Source organism: Aotus nancymaae, unplaced genomic scaffold, assembly GCF_030222135.1.
Source record: "Aotus nancymaae isolate 86718 unplaced genomic scaffold, 86718_ANA_hifiasm-v0.15.2.pri h1tg000089l, whole genome shotgun sequence".
In the NCBI taxonomy this organism is placed as follows: Eukaryota; Metazoa; Chordata; class Mammalia; order Primates; family Aotidae; genus Aotus; species Aotus nancymaae.
In genome coordinates, this window is record NW_026988504.1 from 6,741,564 (window position 1) to 6,760,928 (window position 19,365).

Below are 19,365 nucleotides of genomic sequence, written 5' to 3' on the forward strand. Positions count from 1 at the left end.
CTATGAAAATTACAAAATTAGCTGGGCGTGGTGGCGGGCACCTGTAATCCCAGCTACTTGGGAGGCTGAGGCAGGAGAATCGCTTGAACCTGGGAGGCGGAGATTACAGTGAGTCTAGATCTCACCACTGCACTCCAGCCCAGGTGGCAGAGCGAGACTCCATCTCAAAAAAAAAAAAAAAAAAAGCTAATCACGTTAAGTTTCCAGTAGCTCTCGGCACACGTTGTATACTAGGACTTGGTGAACTTGAGGACTGAAAGAATTCCTTGGCCTGCTTGTCTGAAAAGTGCAGTTGTTCCTTGCAGACCTTTTGTCTTCATTATTTTCAAAATTCCTTTCGGTTGTTTTCTTTAATGGTAACTAAATAGAATAATCCTCTTGGTGAAACGAGATCTGAAACCAGGGGGGAAAACCTGCCCGTGACTTCCCGACCCTTTCTGCCACCAGCCCAAGCTGCCTCCATTCCGTGACTTCCTACCTCTCCAGATGGAGTCGCTATGTAGGGAATGAAACAGGAGCAGATCAAATTTTTCCTTCCATCTTGGTAGCAAGCCTTGGACCGACTCTGGAATAACTGGTTGAATGAGGACTTCATTACAGCGTGCTGTCTGTAGGGTACAAGCTGCTGCCTTAGGGTTATCAGTGCACGTGTACAAAGCCTGAGGACCTATCCTAGAGGGAGGATTGCAGATACTACACCAGACCCTCCCCTACTTCCAGGCATATTTCCACTCCTGCCAGCTCAGCAGCCGCTGCCTTGAGTGTCTGAAAGCAGGAACATGTCCTCCTCAGGCTCGTACACATTGCTGAAGGCACCGTGGCCCACGTGCCTGTGCAATGATGTGGGGAAGCTCGGGGCTGCCATCTTCCTTCACTTTAATTTTGTATTTTTAGTACAGACAGGGTTTCTCTATGTCGGCAGGATGGTCTCGAACTCCTGACCTCAGGCGATCTGCCCACCTCAGCCTCCCAAAGTGCTGAGATTACAGGCATGAGCCTCTGTGCCTGGCCTATTTATTTATTTTTCTTTTTTAAAAAAATTATTATTATTATTATTTTCTTTTTTGAGACCAAATCTCTCTCTGTCACCCAGGCTGAAGTACAGTGACTGTGATCTCGGCTGACTCCAACTTCAAGTGATTCTTGAAGTTCAAGAGATTCTCCTGCCTCAGCCTCCTGAGTAGCTGGGATTACAGGCACACACCACCACTCCCAGCTAATTTTTGTATTTTTAGTAGAGACGGGATTTCAACATGTTAGCCAGGCTGGTCTCAAACTCCTGGCCTGAAGCGATCTGCCCACCTCAGCCTTCTAAGTGCTGGGATTACAGTCATGAGCCACTGCGCCCAGCCCCACAATGTTTTTTAAAATGAGGGAATAGAAAAAATGGGCAATGTCACTTTCAGGATTATTCTTTTCTGATGCACAAATGTCCATTTCTTTTCTTTTTTTAAGACAGAGTCGGCCGGGCGTGGTGGCTCACACCTGTAATCTCAGCACTTTGGGAGGCCAAGGCAGGAGGATCACCTGAGGTCAGGAGTTCAAGACCAGCCTGGCCAACATGGTGAAACCCTGTCTTTAAAAAAAAAAAGACAGAGTCTCGCTCTGTCCCCAGGCTGGAGTGCAGTGGCACGATCTCAGCTCTCTGCAACCTCCACCTCCAGGTTCAAGTGATTCTCCTGCCTCATCCTCCTGAATAGCTGGGACTACAAGAGTGTGTTGCCACGCCTGGCTAATTTTTATATTTTTTGTAGAAACGGAGTTTCACCATGTTGCCCAGGCTGATCTCAAACTCCTGACCTCAGGTGATACACCCACCTCGGCCTCCCAAGGTGCTGGGATTACAGGCATGAGCTACCTCACCCAGCCCCCATTTCTTTTTTTTTCTTTTTTTTTTTTTTTGAGACAGAGTCTTGCTCTGTCTCCCAGGCTGGAGTGCAGTGGCACGATCTTGGCTGACTGAAACCTCCACCTCCAGGGTTCAAGCAATTCTCCTGTCCAGCCTCCTGAGTAGCTGGGACTACAGGCGCCCACCACCATACCCAGCTAATTTTTGTATTTTTAGTAGAGACGGGGTTTCACCATATTAGTCAGGCTGGTCTTACACTCCAGACCTCAGGTGATCCACCTACCTCGGCCTCCCAAAGTGTTGGGATTACAGGCATGAGCCACTGCGTCCGGCCTCTTTTTTTAATTATTATGTTTTCTGCTCCATAGACAGAGCAGGCCTACCCCGTAGGCATAATAGCCACCCCACCCCTTTTTTTTCCTTTTTTGAGAGATCCTCGAGCAATCCTCCCACCTCAGCCTTCTGAGTAGTTAAGACTACAGGCGCTCACCGACTGCACTGGGCTCAAAATGTTCATTTTATTTTTTTATTTTGAGACGGGCCTCACTCTCACCCTGGCTAGGGTGCAGTGGCTAAACTGGCATGCAATGTGCAGGGGGTAGGGATTACTGAAGTATAACTGCATATAGAAAATTATACACAGATCGCAAGCTTTGAATTTATTTATTAATTTTTTTGAGATGGAGTCTCACTCTGTCACCCAGGCTGGAGTGCAGTGATGCAATTTTGGCTCACTGCAACCTCTGCCTCCCGGATTCAGGCAATTCTCCCTGCCTGAACCTCCCAAGTTAGCTGGGATTACAGGCGCCCACTACCACAACCAGCTAATTTTTGTATTTTTAGTAGAGACAGGGTTTCACCATGTTGGTCAGGCTGGTCTTGAATTCTTGATCTCAAGTGATCTGACCGCCTGGGCCTCCCAAAGTGCTGGGATTACAGCATGAGCCACTACGCTCAGCCATAAACCCCGAATTTATGAACCAATACACCTGTATTAATAACAATAATAAAAGAATAATAATGCATCCTAGAAATGTCTCATACCCGCTCCCAGTCACTCCCCACTGCCCCAAGGGTAACCACTTATGTGATGTATTATTATATTGTGGGGAAAAAAAAGCCTATCGTCCCAGCTACTCAGGAGGTGGAGGTGGGAGGATCACTTGAGCCTGGGAAGTCGAGGCTTCAGTGAACTATGATCCTGCCACTGCCTGGGCAACAGAGCAAGACCCTGTCTTAAAACAAAACAAAACAAAAAAGTAAAAATAAATTAGATATTGAAATATTGAGACTAGGTGTGGTAGCTCAAGCCTGTAATCCCAGCCCTTTGGGAGGCCGTGGTGGGTGGATCATGAGGTCAGTAGCTCAAGACCAGCCTGGCCAAGATGGTAAAACCCCGTTTCTACTAAAAATAGAAAATTAGCCGGGTGCGGTGGTAGGTGCCTGTAATCCTAGCTACTTGGGAGGCTGAGGCAGGAGAATTGCTTGAACCCAGGGGGTGGAAGTTGCAGTGAGCTGAGACCACATCACTGCACTCCAGCCTGGGTGACAGAGTGAGACTCTGTTTCGAAAAAGAAAAAAAAAAGAAATATTGAAGAGCCGTTTTTTCTTTCTGGCTCAGACATGGTAAGTACTAAGAGGACTCCTAAGTGAGTTTGGCCTCAGGCTATCCCTTAAGAAAAGCTGCTTTCTGGAGAGAAGGCAACAGGTGATCACACATGGGTGCCTGCCTAGGGAGCTGCTGAGGGCCCCATCTGCTTCCGGGGTCATTTAGCACTGAAGTTAACAACCAGGGAGCACGCGGGACTCACCTGCAGGGCCTGTTCCCCACTCCCAACCACTATGACTTCACTGCTCCGGAATATTGCATTTTCTCTCTTAATTTTTTTTTTTTTTTTTTGCGACAGAATCTTGCTCTGTCACCCAGGCTGGAGTGCAGTGGTGCAATCTCAGCTCACTGCAACCTCCGTGTGGGAAGTAGAAAGGTTCCTTTTTAAAGTTTCCTTTCTTGTTAAAAAATAAGTGTGCTAATAATTTTGTTAAGCCCTATCCTATGTAGGCTGTTAGACATGCCATGCTTACAGGCACGTAGTACATTCTGTGTCCTTGTACTTTAACCAAGATATCTGTGCTGGACATGCTCACAGCCATGTCCCAGCTCTCCATTGCTTTTACCTGTTTAGAAAAGTTTTAAGTTGTTAGCCAATCGGGTTTTAGTTTAAATTGTGAGATCTGGCTCCAGCCAATGGAAATCAGACACAGCAGTAAGGACAACCCCCAAATGGGTAAGAGATAAATATGTCTGTTTCCCTTTGTTCATTGTACTCTCGTGGCAAGATGGCTGGCGAGGGTGCCCTTTGTGCAGTCCAGGAAGTAAAAATTGCGTTGCTAAAAGATCCTTTGTCTCCATGCTAATTTTTCTTTGCAGCACCAAGCATCTGTCCAACACTACACCTCCCAGGTTGAAGTAATTCTCCTGCCTCAGCCTCCCAAGTAGCTGGGATTACAGGCACCCACTACCACGCCTGGCTAATTCTTGTATTTTTAGTAGAGACAGGTTTTTACCATATTGGCCAGGCTGGTCTTGAACTCCTGACCTCGTGATCCACTTGTCTCGACCTCCCAAAGTGCTGGGATTACAGGCATGAGTCAACCTGCCTCACCTTTTCATGTTCTTTCTTTTTTTTTTTTTTGAGACAGGGTCTTTGTCACTGAGGCTGGAGTGCAGTGGTGCAAACACAGCTCACTGCAGCCTCAACCTCCTGGGATCAAGCGATCCTCCTACCTCAGCTTCCTGAGTAGCTGGGGACACAGGGGTGTGCCACTGTGCCCTACTTTTTTTTTTTTTTTTTGAGACAGAGTCTTACTATGTGCCTAGGCTGGCCTTGAACCCTTGAGCTCAAGTGATCTACCACAGACTCCCAAAGTGCTGGGATTACAGGCATGAGCCATTGTGTCCAGCCTGGTCTGGAATTTTCCAGAGTTCCCCAGTGATTTTAATGTGCAGACAAGTTTGGGAACTACTGACTTAGTATGAAAGGAAGCCTGTTTCTAAGTAGGCAGACAAACTAAATAAGGACTCAGCGGGGTTTCTGCAATTGCCACAGAAAACTTCTTAAAGGGCATCAGGCCATGCCCCATGGCTCACGCCTGTATACAATCCCAGCATTTTGGGACACTGAGGTGGGTGGATCACCTGAGGTCAGGAGTTTGAGACTAGCCTGGCCAACATGGCGAAACCTCTCTCTAGTCAAAATACAAAAATTAGCCAAGCGTGGTGGCAGGCACCTTTAATCCCAGCTATTTGAGAGGCTGAGGCAGGAAAATTGCCTGAATCCAGGAGGAGGAGGTTGCAGTGACCTGAGATCATGCCACTGCACTCCAGCTTGGGTGACAAGAGCAAAACTCTGTCCCAAAAAAAAAAGAAGAAACAAAGAAAGAAAAGCATTAGGAGCTATAGTGATCCTGGTGGCTATTTCACATCTGGAAATGAAACAGCATAGTGCAGAAATGACACATACCATTATCATCTCTCCCACATCCTCCCAGACACTGGCGTGGGAATGTGGGAGTGGTGACAGCGCTGGCTGCCACCCAGGCTCTATGAGAAGCGGGGCCAGGCTGGCTCTCGATGTTCCTACAGTGGCTCCCGCTAGGTGGTGTCAAAACAGGCGCTCTCATGGGTTAAAAAAAAAAGCTAAATCCTATTTCCGTGTTGAACAGTAATACAATTTTGAAAATGCATTTTTCTTAGGAGCTAATTGGTATTTAATTACTGGGGGATTCTATTTTCCCTGGTGTGTAAAATGAAGATACACTTACCTTCCTACCGTGAGGACTTTGAGACCGCACCCCGGTGGCCAGCTAGGATGTTGGCCTTGACTCCTCCTGCTGCCTCCGCCTCTGGCCACACTGGTATTTTCCAATGTGGGTTAGATTTCTAAGAACCTGACCATGTTTCCATGGTGGTGGTTTTGGAATAGCAGCTTGAAACGTGTGAAGGAATGATGAGAAGAGGAGAATGAAGGAGGAAGGAAGCCACCGACCAGTGGGGAAGGGGAGGAGGTGCTGGCAAGGTCTCAGGTCAAGGCTATGGGGCTTAGGAGTTGGCTCTCTGCACGGCCTGGAACGTGGGTTCATGATGGTGCCCGACTCGTGTCTTTCCACCAGCCCTTGTGTCTGTCCCATTTGTGTGAACCCTTCCCGGATAATCACTGAAAAGACCATTTTTCATCCAAGAAAAGAGCATATGTTTCTGAAAGCACTTGACTCCCTGGGGGAGTGTTCACATTATCTGCTTCTGAGTGATGAGCCACCCTAAAGTGCAGTGGCCTGAAGCAGTAATTTACTACCCCCCACAGTGGGCTACGGCTGATGGGTGTCAGCTGGGTGGTTGTCACTTGGGGTCTCTGGTGGTTGCAGTGTCAGTGGGGTAAACATCTGAGATGGCTCCCTACCATGGCAATGATAATGGGCGCCGTCTGTCAGCCTGGAGTTCAGCCGGGGCTGCTGACCAGAGTGTGCCCCCACTCCCCCACCGTGTGACATGGTGGCAAGGCTCCAGGAGGGAATGTCCTATGAGCAGTCAGTGCAGGAGACCCAGGCCAAAGCCGCGAGGCTTCTCATGCCTGAGCCTCAGACATCCCAGAGCGTCCTTTCTGCCACTCTTTCAGTCAAGCAAGTCACTGAGACCAACCCGGATTCCAGGGACAGGAATTAGAACCCCCACCACCTTGTGACACGCAGTTCATGCCTGCAGAGAGAGAAGGGACTGATGACGGCCATCTGTGGAGACTCTATCTCAGGAAGTAAGAATTGGGACAACTTTCGGGAACTGGTATGTAACTTAAGGATAGACTGTGGCTGGGTGCAGTGGCTCACACCTGTAATCTTGGCACTTTGGGAGGCTGAGGCAGGCGGATCACCTGCGGTCGGGAGTTTGAGACCAGCCTGACCAACATGGAGAAACCCCATCTCTACTAAAAATACAAAATTACCTGGGCGTGGTGGTACATGCCTGTAATCCCAGCTACTCAGGAAGCTGAGGCAGGAGAACCGCTTGAACCCAGGAGGGAGATGTTGCAGTGAGCCGAGATGGTGCCATTGCATTCCAGCCTGGACAACAAGAGTGAAACTCCACCTCAAAAAAAGAAAAGAAAACCCCGTCTCTACTAAAAATACAAAAATTAGCGGGGCGCGGTGGCAGGCGCCTCTAATCCCAGCTACTTGGGAGGCTGAAGCAGGAGAATCACTGGAACCCAGGCAGCAGAGGTTGCAGTGAGCCAAGATCAAGCCACTGTACTCCAGCCTGGGCGACAGAGTGAGACTCCGTCTCAAAATAAGTAAAGAAATAAATAAAATAAATAAAAACAGTGGGCCAGGCGTGGTGGCAGACACCTGTAATCCCAGCACTTTAGGAGGCTGAGGCGGGTGGATCACGAGGTCAGGAGATCGAGACCATTCTGGCCAATATGATGAAACTCTGTCTCTACTAAAAATACAAAAATTAGCTAGGTGTGGTGTTGCATGGGTGTAATCCCGGCGACGTGAGGCTGAGGCAAGAGAATCGCTTGAACCAGGGAGTCGGAGATTGCAGTGGGCCAAGATCACATCACTGCACTCCAGCCTGAAAACAGAACAAGACTTGGTCTCAAAAAAAAAAAAAAAATTCGTGTCACTAAAGTTGGTAAGACAATTCCCCACTGCTAAAGTTGACTGGCTTAAAAAGAAAAAAAAAAGAATAGACTCCTTCAGGATTGCTGGAGGCCAGGAGTTCAAGACCGGCCTGGGCAACATAGGGAGATTCCATCTCTACAAAAAAGAAAAAAATTAGCTGAGCATGGCGGCTCACATCTGTGGTTCCAGATACTTAAGCAGCTGAGGCAAGGGGATCCGTTGAGCCCAGGAGCTAGAGGTTACAGTGAGATGTGACTGTGCCGCTGCACTTCAACCTGGGCAACAGAGACTCTTTCACTAAAATGAAAAGAAAAAAGAATAGCCTCCTTCAAATGTGTTTTCAGAAACCCCCTTGGTGGTGAACCTCCAGCTTCCTCGGTCTTGGCGCTGTAACCGAGGCTGCCTGTCTCTGCATGACAGTTTCTCCACTTCTCCACTGGAGGCAGCTAATTATCTCTTATCTCTTTTTTTTTCTTTTTATTTATTTATTTATTTTGAAACGAGGTCTCGCTCTGTCGCCCAGGCTAGAGTGCAGTGGCGCAGTCTTAGCTCACTGTAACCTCGAACTCCTGGGCTCAAATGATCCTCCCGCCTCGCCTCCTGAGCAGCTGGGGCTACAGGCCTGCACCACCACCACCGGCTCACTTCCCTCTCAATGTAAGCGGCTTTTATCCAGCTCGTTTTGTGCCAGCACTGGGCTAAGCGATGCACATATGTAGCCAGTTTCATGAAGGACACACACATCCTTTTAAAGTGAACATTGCGAAAGGGTTTAATTTTCTCCCATAAGCACCACAAGCTCTGTTTGTTCGAAATCCCCGTTTTCACAGAGCATAAGGTTCCCCACGAGGGCACTCAGTATGATTCCACATTTTTCTTTTCTTTTCTTTTTTTTTTTTTTTTTTTTTGAGACGGAGTCTTACCCTGTTGCCAGGCTAGAGAGCAGTGGCATGATCTCGGCTCATTGCAACCTCTGCCTCACGGGCTCGAGCAGTTCTCCTGCCTCAGCCTCCAGAATACCTGGGACTGCAGGCTCACGCCACCACACCCAGCTAATTTTTGTATTTTTAGTAGAGATGGAGCTTCACCATGTTGACCAGGATGGTCTCGATCTCCTGACCTTGTGATCTGCCAGCCTTGGCCTCCCAAAGCGCTGGGATTACAGGTGTGAACCACCGCGTCCGGCCCAATTCCACATTTTTCTAGTCATGTTTTGCTTTTTTTTTTTTTTTTTTGAGATGGAGTTTCGCTCTTGTTACCCAGGCTGGAGTGCAATGGCGCGATCTCGGCTCACCGCAACCTCCGCCTCCTGGGTTCAGGCAATTCTCCTGCCTCAGCCTCCCGAGTAGCTGGGACTAAAGGCATGCGCCACCGTGCCCAGCTAATTTTTTGTATTTTTAGTAGAGATGGGGTTTCACCATGTTGATCAGGATGGTCTCGATCTCTTGACCTCGTGATCCACCCACCTCGGCCTCCCAAAGTGCTGGGATTACAGGCGTAAGCCACTGCGCCCGGCATGTTTTGCTATTAAGACAGCCTCTTGCCAGGCACGGTGGCTCACACCTGTAATCCCAGCACTTTGGTAAGCCAAGGCAAGTGGATCACCTGAGGTCAGGAGTTCAAGACTAGCCTGACCAACCAACATGGAGAAACCCCATCTCTACTAAAAACACAAAATTAGCTGGGCGTGGTGGCACATGCCTGTAATCCCAGCTACTTGGGAGGCTGAGGCAGGAGAATTGCTTGAACTTGGGAGATGGAGGTTGTGGTGAGCCGAGATTGCACCATTGCACTCCAGCCTGGGCAACAAGCGTGAAACTCCATCTCAAAAAAATAAAAAAGAAAAGAAAATACAAAAATTAGTCAGGTGTGTTGGCACATACCTGTAATCCCAGCTACTCAGGCGGCTGAGGCAGGAGAATTGCCTGAACCTGGGAGGTGGAGGTTTCAGTGAGCCCAGATTATGCCACTGCACTCCAGCCTGAACAACAGTCAGACTGGGTCTCAAAAAACAAACAGGCTGGGCGCGGTGGCTTACACCTGTAATGCCAGCACTTTGGGAGGCCAAGGTGGGCGGATCACAAGGTCAGGAGGTCGAGACCATCCTGGCTAACCTGGTGAAATCCTGTCTCTACTAAAAAAATACAAAAAATTAGCCAGGTGTGGTGGCATGTGCCTGTAGTCCCAGCTACTCGGGAGGCTGAGGCAGGAGAATCACTTGAACTTGGGAGGCAGAGGCTGCAGTGAGCCCAGATCAGGCCACTGCACTCCAGCCTGGGCAACAGAACGAGACTCCGTCTCAAAAAAAAAAAAAAAAAGATTGAGGCCTTTTGTCACAGACACAAGATCTCCACAAAAGATGGCCCCTCCCCTCACTTCCTTCCCTCCTTCTTTCTGGGCAGGTATAATGACATTTGACACCAACTACCTGGGGTTGGGTCACAGGTGACAGGTGAGGGCCACCTTCTTCCACAGGACAGCCCTCACTTTAGACAGCTGCAAGTTCAGGGTCCTCACTTTTGACCAGACGGCTTCAAATTCAGGGGTTCCCACCACCCATTCAGATTCATAATTCACTAGAATGACTCACAACACTCAGGAAATGCTGATGTTTCATTTATAGTTTTATTACACAAAAGAACATGAATCAGAACCAGCCACAGCCAGAAAGCACTGGGCCAGGGCTGGGGGGGTTCCCGATGCAAAGCACTGTTGTCCTCAGGGACGCCCTGACCCTCCTGGCAACTCCATGTGTGACAATACACAGAGCATCGCTAACCAGGGAAGCTCACCTGGGCCTCTGTGTCTAGAGTTTGCTTGGGGTTGTATACATAGGCGTGATGGAGGAATCATTCACTACCCACTGAACTCAAGCTCCAGCCCCCTCCCTACCCAGAAGTCAGGCTGATCTCAAAGACCCAATCTTCTAATTATTTTTCCTTTTTTTTCTTTTCTTTTTTCTTTTTTTTTTTTTTGGAGTCAGGGTCTCGCTCTGTTGCTCAGGCTGGAGTGCAGTGGTGCAATCACAGCTCACTGCAGCCTCAAACTCCTGGGCTCAAGTGATCCTCCCACATCAGCCTCCCCAGTAGCTGGGACCATAAGCGTGCACAACTACAGCCAGCTCATTTTTCATTTTTTAAATTCATTTGTTTGTTTTGAGACAAGGGCTCCCTCTGCCGCCCAGGCTGGAGTGCAGTGGTAGGATCATAGCGCCCTGTACCCTCAGTTACCCTCCATCATCCAGACTCCAGAGCTGCAGCCTTCTAATTTCATGGTTGGTCTTCCTGGTGTGATGAGCCCCCACCTTGAGTCATTTGCATAAACGATCGGGAGTCCTCCGAGGCCAAAGCATGAATAACACAGATGCTACTATCACTCAGGAAATTCTGAGGATTTAGAGGTTATCTCCCAGGAACCAGGGACAAAAGTCAGTGGAATTCTCAATTCCACGAGGGTGGACAGTGTCAAGGCCGAGAGGCATCTCCCAGCCAGACCCCTCAGTGGGTGGTTCCCTGAACCAAGAATTGGGGGTGCATTTTATTCTCAGCAGTGGGCTCTCATAGTTCTTGGAAAACATGAAGGATTCCACAGGGCACCTTGCTCCTCCTCGTCAAACACTCTCCATTTCATTTAGTTCTCACAGCATCCCTCAAGGCAGGATCCGGCTCAGGGACTGCCCCAGGTATGCCTCCGAGCCAGGACAGAGCCCAGGTCTGTCTGCCTCCTGCCCACCACCAGCTTCGCCTCCAAGTCCCACTAGCTCCCCACATGGCCTCAAACTACCATTCTTCCTCCCGGGAAGCCCTCCCAGCTAGATGCTCCCTGCAGCTGTCCCACCCCCATTCCCACACCTGGACCCTCTGGCCGGCTGCCAGCCGAGGTCTCTGGTCTCACAATCTTCTCAGTGTAAACCAAACAGAGATAAGGATATCTGAGACAGGTCTCAGTCAATTTAGAACCTTATCCTGCAAGGTTGTCATGACACGTGACATGCCTCAGGAGGTCCTGAGAATGTGGCTCCAAGGTGGTTGGTGGTTGGCTACATCTTTTTTTTTTTTTTTTTTTGAGACAGAGTGTTGCTTTGTTGCCAGGCTGGAGTGCAGTGGTAAGATCTCAGCTCACTGCAACCTCTGCCTCCTGGGTTCAAGCAATTCTTCTGCCTCAGCCTCCCAAGTAGCTGGGACTACAGGCGTGTGCCACCACGCCCAGCTAATTTTTGTATTTTTAGTAGAGACAGGGTTTCACCATGTTGACCAGGATGGTCTCAATCTCTTGACCTCGTGATCCGTCTGCCTCGGCCTCCCAAAGTGCTGGGATTACAGGCGTGAGCCACCGCGCCTGTCCTGGTTGGGTACATCTTGATTTCTTTTTTTTTGTTTTGAGATAGAGTCTTGCTCTGTTGCCCAGGTTGGAGTGCAGTGTCGCAATCGAGGGTCACTGCAACCTCTGCCTCCTGGGTTCAAGCAATTCTCTTGTCTCAGCCTCCTAAGCAGCTGGCACTACAGGCATACACCACCACGCCGGCTAATTTTTGTATTTTTTTTTTTTTTTTTTTTTTGAGACAGAGTTTCGCTCTTGTTACCCAGGCTGGAGTGCAATGGCACGATCTCGGCTCACCGCAACCTCCGCCTCCTGAGTTCAGGCAATTCTTCCTGCCTCAGCCTCCTGAGTAGCTGGGATTACAGGCACGCGCCACCACGCCCAGCTAACTTTTTGTATTTTTAGTAGAGACGGGGTTTCACCGTGTTGACCAGGAAGGTCTCAATCTCTTGACCTCGTGATCCACCCGCCTCTGCCTCCCAAAGTGCTGAGATTACAGGCGTGAGCCACCGCGCCCGGCCAATTTTTGTATTTTTAATAGAGATGGGGTTTCACCATATAGGTCAGGCTGGTCTCGAACTCCTGACCTCAGGTGATCTGCCCGCCTCGGACTCCCAAAGTGCTGGGATTACAGGCGTGAGCCACTGTGCCCAAATGATTTTTTAAAAATCTGATCCTTTTCTTAATTTTTTAAATTTTTGTGGTTTTTGATTTTTTTTTTTAGACAGAGTCTTGCTCTGTTGCCCAGGCTGGAGTGCAGTGGGGCGATCTCAGCTCACTGCAACCTCCGCTTTCTGTGGCCAAGTAATTCTTCTGCCTCAGCCTCTGGAGTAGCTGGGATTTCAGGCGTCCGCCACCGTGCCTGGCTAATTTTTGTATTTTTAGTAGAAATGGGGTTTCACCATGATGACCAGGCTGGTCTTAAACTCCTGACCTCAGGTGATCTGCCCACCTCAGCCTCCCAAAGAGCTGGATTACACATGTGAGCCACCGCACCCAGCATTTTTTTTTTTTTTTAGGCAGAGTTTCACTCTGTTGCCTAGGCTGGAGGGCAGTTGTGTGATTTAGGCTCACTGCAACCTCCACTTCCCAGGTGCAAGAGATTCTCCTGCCTCAGCCTCCTGAGTAGCTGGGATTACAGGCTTGTGCCACCACCCCGGCTAATTTTTTTATTTTTAGTAGAGACGAGGTTTCACCATGTTGCCCAGGCTGGTCTCCAACTCCTGACTGTAAGGCCAGCTGCCTCGTCGGGAGCTCGGACGCACACCCCCTCTGCCTTTTTTCCGAAAGCTCGGACATTCTCGGGTTGTTCCCTTCTCCCCTTCTCGCACAGCCTGGCTTTCCCTTAAAGAACCCAGTATGCAAGCAGGGTCTTGTGATTCTAGCCAATAGCAGCCGAGTCTTTCTAGCCAATAGCAGCCGAGTAATTCTAACCAATAGCAGCCGAGTCCTGTATGCAAACGAAGGCTTGTAACTTTACCCAATAGTAGTCCTGCTCTCCCACAACCAATCGAGCTCCTTCACTCCCTATAAAACCCCACGTCTGAGAGGAGTCTGTGCGACTTCTTCGGCCCCTCCTGTCCGACCGCAGAATCTCGCCCGGGAGCCTGAATAAATTCCTTCATATTGGATCTTCTTGTGTTGGCTTCAGTTTCTTCTTTTTAAACTCGGCAAGAACAAACCTCACACTGACCTCAAGTCATCCACCCACCTCAGCCTCCCAAATTGCTGGGATTACAGACATGAGCCACTGCATGCAGCCTACAGCTTGTTTTTATACATTTTAGGAAGACAGAAGTTATAGGAAAAGACATAGACAGAGGTAAGTCATATATTGGTTTAGCCCAGAAAGGTGCAACATCTTGAAGCGGAGGTGTTTTCCAGGTCATAGGTAGATTTAAACATTTGCTGACTCCAGCCTGGGCAATGGTTAAAAAAGTTAAGCTCTGCCAGAAGAGCTGAAATCAGCTTGATTTATGGTAAGTGGGGGATGGTTGTGGAAGCCAAAGTTCTTGTCTTGCAGATGAAGCCTTCAGGTAGCAGGCTTCAGAGAGAAGAGATGTGAATGTCAAAGGCTGCCACTCACAACTGTAATCCCAGCATTTTGGGAGGCTAAGGCGGGCAGATCACCTGAAGTCGGAAGTTCGAGACCAGCCTGACCAACATGGAGAAACCTCATCTCTACTAAAAATACAAAATTAGCCAGGCGTGGTGGCGCATGCCTGTAATCCCAGCTACTCAAGAGGCTGAGGCAAGAGAATCTCTTGAACCCGGGAGGCAGAGGTTGTGGTGAGCAGAGATCATGCCATTGTACTCCAGCCTGGGCAACAAGGGCGAAACTCAGTCTCAAAAAAAAAGAAAAGAAAATGAAAGTACACTCCACAGGGTGGGAGCGACCTGAGCATGGGGGCTAATTCTTGGGGGTTTAAATAACCTCTAGAAGTTTCCACTGGTTACTTAGTGATGCCATATGTAAATGAAGGGATGAAGTAGAGTCACGAAGTCATTTACTTGGTGTACATCCTATGCAAATGGAGAGGATATTTCCTGTCATAGCTCAAGTGTTTCCATTTGATTTAGTTCTAGGAAGTCCTTAGATTCTCTGCTTCCAGATCCTATTCTCCTGCCTCACTTTGATTGCCTTTTTTTTTTTTTTTTTTTTTGAGACGTAGTTTCGCTCTTGTTACCCAGGCTGGAGTGCAATGGCGCGATCTCGGCTCACCGCAACCTCCGCCTCCTGGGTTCAGGCAATTCTCCTGCCTCAGCCTCCTGAGTAGCTGGGATTACAGGCATGCACCACCATGCCCAGCTAATTTTTTGTATTTTTTTTAAATAGAGACGGGGTTTCACCATGTTGACCAGGATGGTCTCGATCTCTTGACCTCGTGATCCACCCGCCTCGGCCTCCCAAAGTGCTGGGATTACAGGCGTGAGCCACCGCGCCCGTCCGCCTTTTTTTTTTTTTTTTAAGAGACAGGGTCTGATGGCTCACTGCATCCTCAAACTCCTGGACTCAAGGGATTCTCCCACCTGAGTTTCCCAATTAGCTGGAAATACAGGCATGAACCATCATGCCCGGTTAATTTTTGTATTTTTGTAGAGACAGGGTTTCACCATGTTGCCCAGGCTGGTCTTGAATTCCTGGGCTCAGGCCATCTGCCTGCCTTGGCCTCCCAAAGTACTGGGATTGCAGACATGAGCCATTGCCCCAGGCCCAATTTCCTTCTAGGTCCTGCTGTGTCATTTTAGGTTATAGCAGTCAGGTTGGAATTGACATCTTACTGCTACAAAGAGTGTGTTCTGTCCGTTTTAGGCTATTTCTTTTTCTTTTCTTTTTTTTTGAGAGAGTCTTGCTCTGTTGCCAAGTGCCAGGCTGGAGTGCAGTGGCGAGATCTCGGCTCACTGCAACCTCCGCCTCCTGGGTTCGAGCAATTCTCCTGCCTCAGCCTCCCGAGTAGCTGGGACTACAGGTGCATGCCACGACGCCCAGCTAATTTTTGTATTTTTAGTAGAGACAGGGTTTCACCACGTTTGCCAAGATGGTCTCAATCTCTTGACCTCATGATCCGTCCGCCTCAGCCTCCCAAAGTGTTGGGATTACAGGCATGAGCCACCGCGCCCGTCGTTTTAGGCTATTTCTATGTTAATGATGGTCAGCTGTGCCTGAACTCCAAAGGGAGGATGGCATATGAGGCATGTCTGACCCCCACCACCATCACCCACACTTCCCATCATGGCCCGAACTAGTTTTTCAAGTTTCTTTGGGTCCCTTTGGCCAATAGGAGGGGCCATTCAGTCAGTTGGGGAGCTTAGAATTTTATTTTTGAGGGTGGGCATGGTGGCTTACGCCTGTAATCTTAGCACTTTGGGAGACCAAGATGGGTGGGTCTCTTGAGGTTAAGAGTTCAAGACCAGCTAGGCAACATGGCAAAACCCAGTTTGTACAAAAAAATACAAAAAATTAGCTGGATGTGGTGGCATGCACCTGCAGACCCAGCTACTTGTGGGGTCGAGATGGGAGAATCGCTTGAGCCTGGAAGGTCAAAGCTGCAGTAAGCTGAGTGAGTCACTGCACTCCAGCCCGGGTGACAAAGTGAAACCCTGTCTCAAGAAAAAAGAATTGTATTTTTGGTTTACATCAGCTACAACTCCTTCTGAGAGTGTGCAGGGCCTTGGGGTCGGGAGTGAGTGGGACCCCTCTGCAATCCATCCCTTGTCCAGAATAATCTGTATCCATGTCTGCCCTCAGCCCTCCTTCTGTGGCCGCAGGAGGCCCACAGCACTGAGGTCCATTACACTTGCCTGTCCCATTCCTCTCTCCTGTGGCCATCCCTGCTGTAATTCAGGCCTGGCCTTTTTTTTTTTTTTTGAGATGGAGTCTCGCTCTGTCGCCAGGCTGGAGTGCAGTGGCACAGTGTTGGCTCACCACAACCTCCGCAACTAGAGGTTTCGTTCCTCTGGCCCTGCATACCCCTCTGTCTTCCTCCTCCAGTACATTCTCCCATGGCTGCAGGGAGGGAGTGGCGGGGATACTGCCTAGAGTTCAGGCCATACTTGGGGAGACCAGAAGATGACACTCCAAAATACGCAGGCTCCTTGAGCTGAGGGCAGTTTTGAAGCAGCAGGTACAGGAAGCTCAGTCCACCCTGTTTGCCTAAAAGCAGGACATAAATTTACAGAAACAGAAGCTGCCCGGCTTCCCTTTCTACCGTGGAGCAAAGCTGAGCCACTGAAGACATCTTTGCACCCTTGAGGGCCTGGGGCCAGCTCCAGAGGCATCCACAGGAACAGGCTTCCCCAGCCAGCCTGCACACGCCAGCTCTGTGCCTCCTGAAGGGACTGCCCCTCAACATTTGTCTGGCGGCTTCTCTAAAGATGCACTGTTGTCTGTGGAAGATGCGAGATGAGCTGGGATTCAAAGCTACCTCTTTTGTTTTTTTTCAGTTGGAGTTTCACTCTTGTCGCCCAGGCTGGAGTGCAACGACTCACTGCAACCTCTGCCTCCTAGGTTCAAGCACTTCTTGTGCCTCAACTTCCCAAATAGCTGGGACTGCAGGCATACACCACCAAGCCTGGCTAATTTTTTTGTATTTTTAGTAGAGATGGAGTTTCGCCATGTTGGCCAGGCTGGTCTCAAACTCCTGACCTCAGGTGATCCACCTGCCTCAGCTTCCCAAAGTGCTGGGATAACAGGTATGAGCCACCGCGCCCGACCAAAGCCACCTCTTTGAGAACTAGGCACTCCCTGGATGTCCCCCGTGCACACAGGAACTGTGCATGGTGACGAACCTCTGTCTTTCTCTTGGTAATCTGTCTTTTTGTCACAGGGGCCATTCCAGCTAAAAACCTAAGAAGAAATGCTTTGCCGTCCCCTACACTGGCCCTGCGATGCTTTGGGGACTTGGCCTCCTCCGATACCCACTGCTCCCTGCCAGGAGTAGCCAACAAGGGACGTCAGAAGGGCTGGCAGTGCTGGAGGAGGGCTATTTCCTGTCTGCTCCCGGGTCTCCTAGCATCTGCTGGTAATGGTGACATTTGGTTCCGGTTTCACTGCACTCCCAGAACCAACCTTCTGTACTCCACAGAGATGCCAGCACCCACTGGGCACAGCCTGTCCTCTGAGTTTGAGTCTCAGCTCCGTGGCCCCTTCCCCAGGAATCTCAGATGGAATAATCCCAACCTCCCTTCCTTGTCCCCCAGCCACAGGGGCAGGATAGCTTCTTTCATCATTTTTCTTTCTTTTCTTTTCTTTCTTTTTTTTTTTTTTTTGAGATGGAGATCATGCCACAGCACTCCAGCCTGGGCGACAGAGCAAGACTCTGTCTCCAAAAGAAAAAAATACTACATATATATATATACACACACACACACACATATGCAGAGATGGAGTTTTGCCATGTTGGCCAGGCTGGTCTCAAACTCCTGACCTCAAGTGATCCACCTGCCTCAGTCTCCCCAAGTGCTGGGATAATAGGCATGAGCCATATATATATGTATATTTATATGTTTATATATGTTATATATATAAACCACATATATATATATATAGTTTTTTTTTCTTTTGGAGACAGAGTGCTCACCTAACAGTTCATGTGCAGCAGGCTCTGTTTTAGCTGCTTCACAGACCCTTATGAGGCAGGAACGATTCGCCCCACTGGGAGGCTCTTGGAGGCAGGGTAAGGCGTGACTGTCTGCTCAGGGTCACAGCTGGTGGACCTGTCTCCTGAAGTCTGGCTCCTGAGACAACGTGCAAATCTACCCAGCCTGCAGCCTCTTCGTGTATCCATGTGCAGCAAGTGACCACATAATATTCCAGGTTATAGCTGAACCACAGCTACCTTTATTTATTTATTTATTCATTTATTCATTTATTTATTTATTGAGATGGAGTATTACTCTTGTTGCCCAGGCTGGAGTGCAATGGCGTGATCTTGGCTCACTGCAACCTCTGCCTCCCAGATTCAAGCAATTCTCCAGCTTCAGCCAGCCCAGTAGCTGAGATTACAGGTGAGCGCCACCACGCCCAGCTAACTTTTTGTATTTTTAGTAGAAATGGGGTTTCACCATGTTGGCCAGACTGGTCTCAGGTGATTCACCCGCCTGGGCTTCCCAAAGTGCTGGGATTACAGGCTTGAGCCACCGTGCCCGGCCCATAGCTACCTTTAGACATTTGCATTTTGGGGAGGTTTTTAGCTATCGTAGACCTGGACCCCCGTGAACTGACAAGTTTGGCACACTTAAGCCAAGAACCTTGTGACTTCCTGAATCATTTGCCTTGCGAGTTGTTATAACGTCTCCTTAGCATTTGCCTCCTACCTTCTCAGCCCCGACAGCCCTGGCCTTTTTCCTTGCTCCATTTCTGTCTCTTCCACCCCATCTTGCCAGTTCGGTTATGAATCTGGCCATATGGGCAAGGAAGTGTCTCATTTGGCAGGAGCCTCTGCGGTGCACAGAGAGAAGGCAATAGAAGCCACTTGAGGGTTTCCACTTGAACCAAAGTCTTCAATGATGTTTGCGCATTTGGGAAACCCTCAAATGCCTCCAAAGGGTCCCACCAAGAGCTACTAAAATCGAGGGATAGCCGAGGTCCCTCAGTGCCTTGCGATTCCATTTCAGATTTTCCAGCGGCCAGCGCAGCAGCTGCTGCCTACCGCCGTCCTTGCTGAAGCTGGGAAGGGTCACTCCCAGCAGGCTTGGCTCTCTCTGCCTGTGTTTTGCTCCTGACCCCAGCATGGTTTCTGGTATCCTATAGAGAGAATCAGCGTAGAGATCCAAGTTGGTTTTATTTTTAGAAATAAAGAGCACTCAGTCCCAGCTTGCTGAGGCTTGTTTGGAGAATGGAAACGGGGAAAGGCCTCATATTTTTCCAAAGTTCAAGTTGGAGTGGTACAACGTGGACGCAAAACTTCTGAATTGTTGCCTGAAATGTTCTCTTCTTGCACCGATTGACCTTGTCTTCCAATTAGTTCCTCCTTCGGGGACAGGGTTGACCAACCCTGAACACACCCCTCTTTGTCTTG

General features: G+C 49.2%; 1 pseudogene; it reads right to left on the minus strand.

Moving 5' to 3' along the window:
* Nucleotides 1-230: 230 nt before the first annotated feature.
* Nucleotides 231-865, minus strand: LOC105718100 (methyltransferase N6AMT1-like; annotated as a pseudogene).
* Between the last annotated feature and the right edge of the window lie 18,500 nt (nt 866-19,365).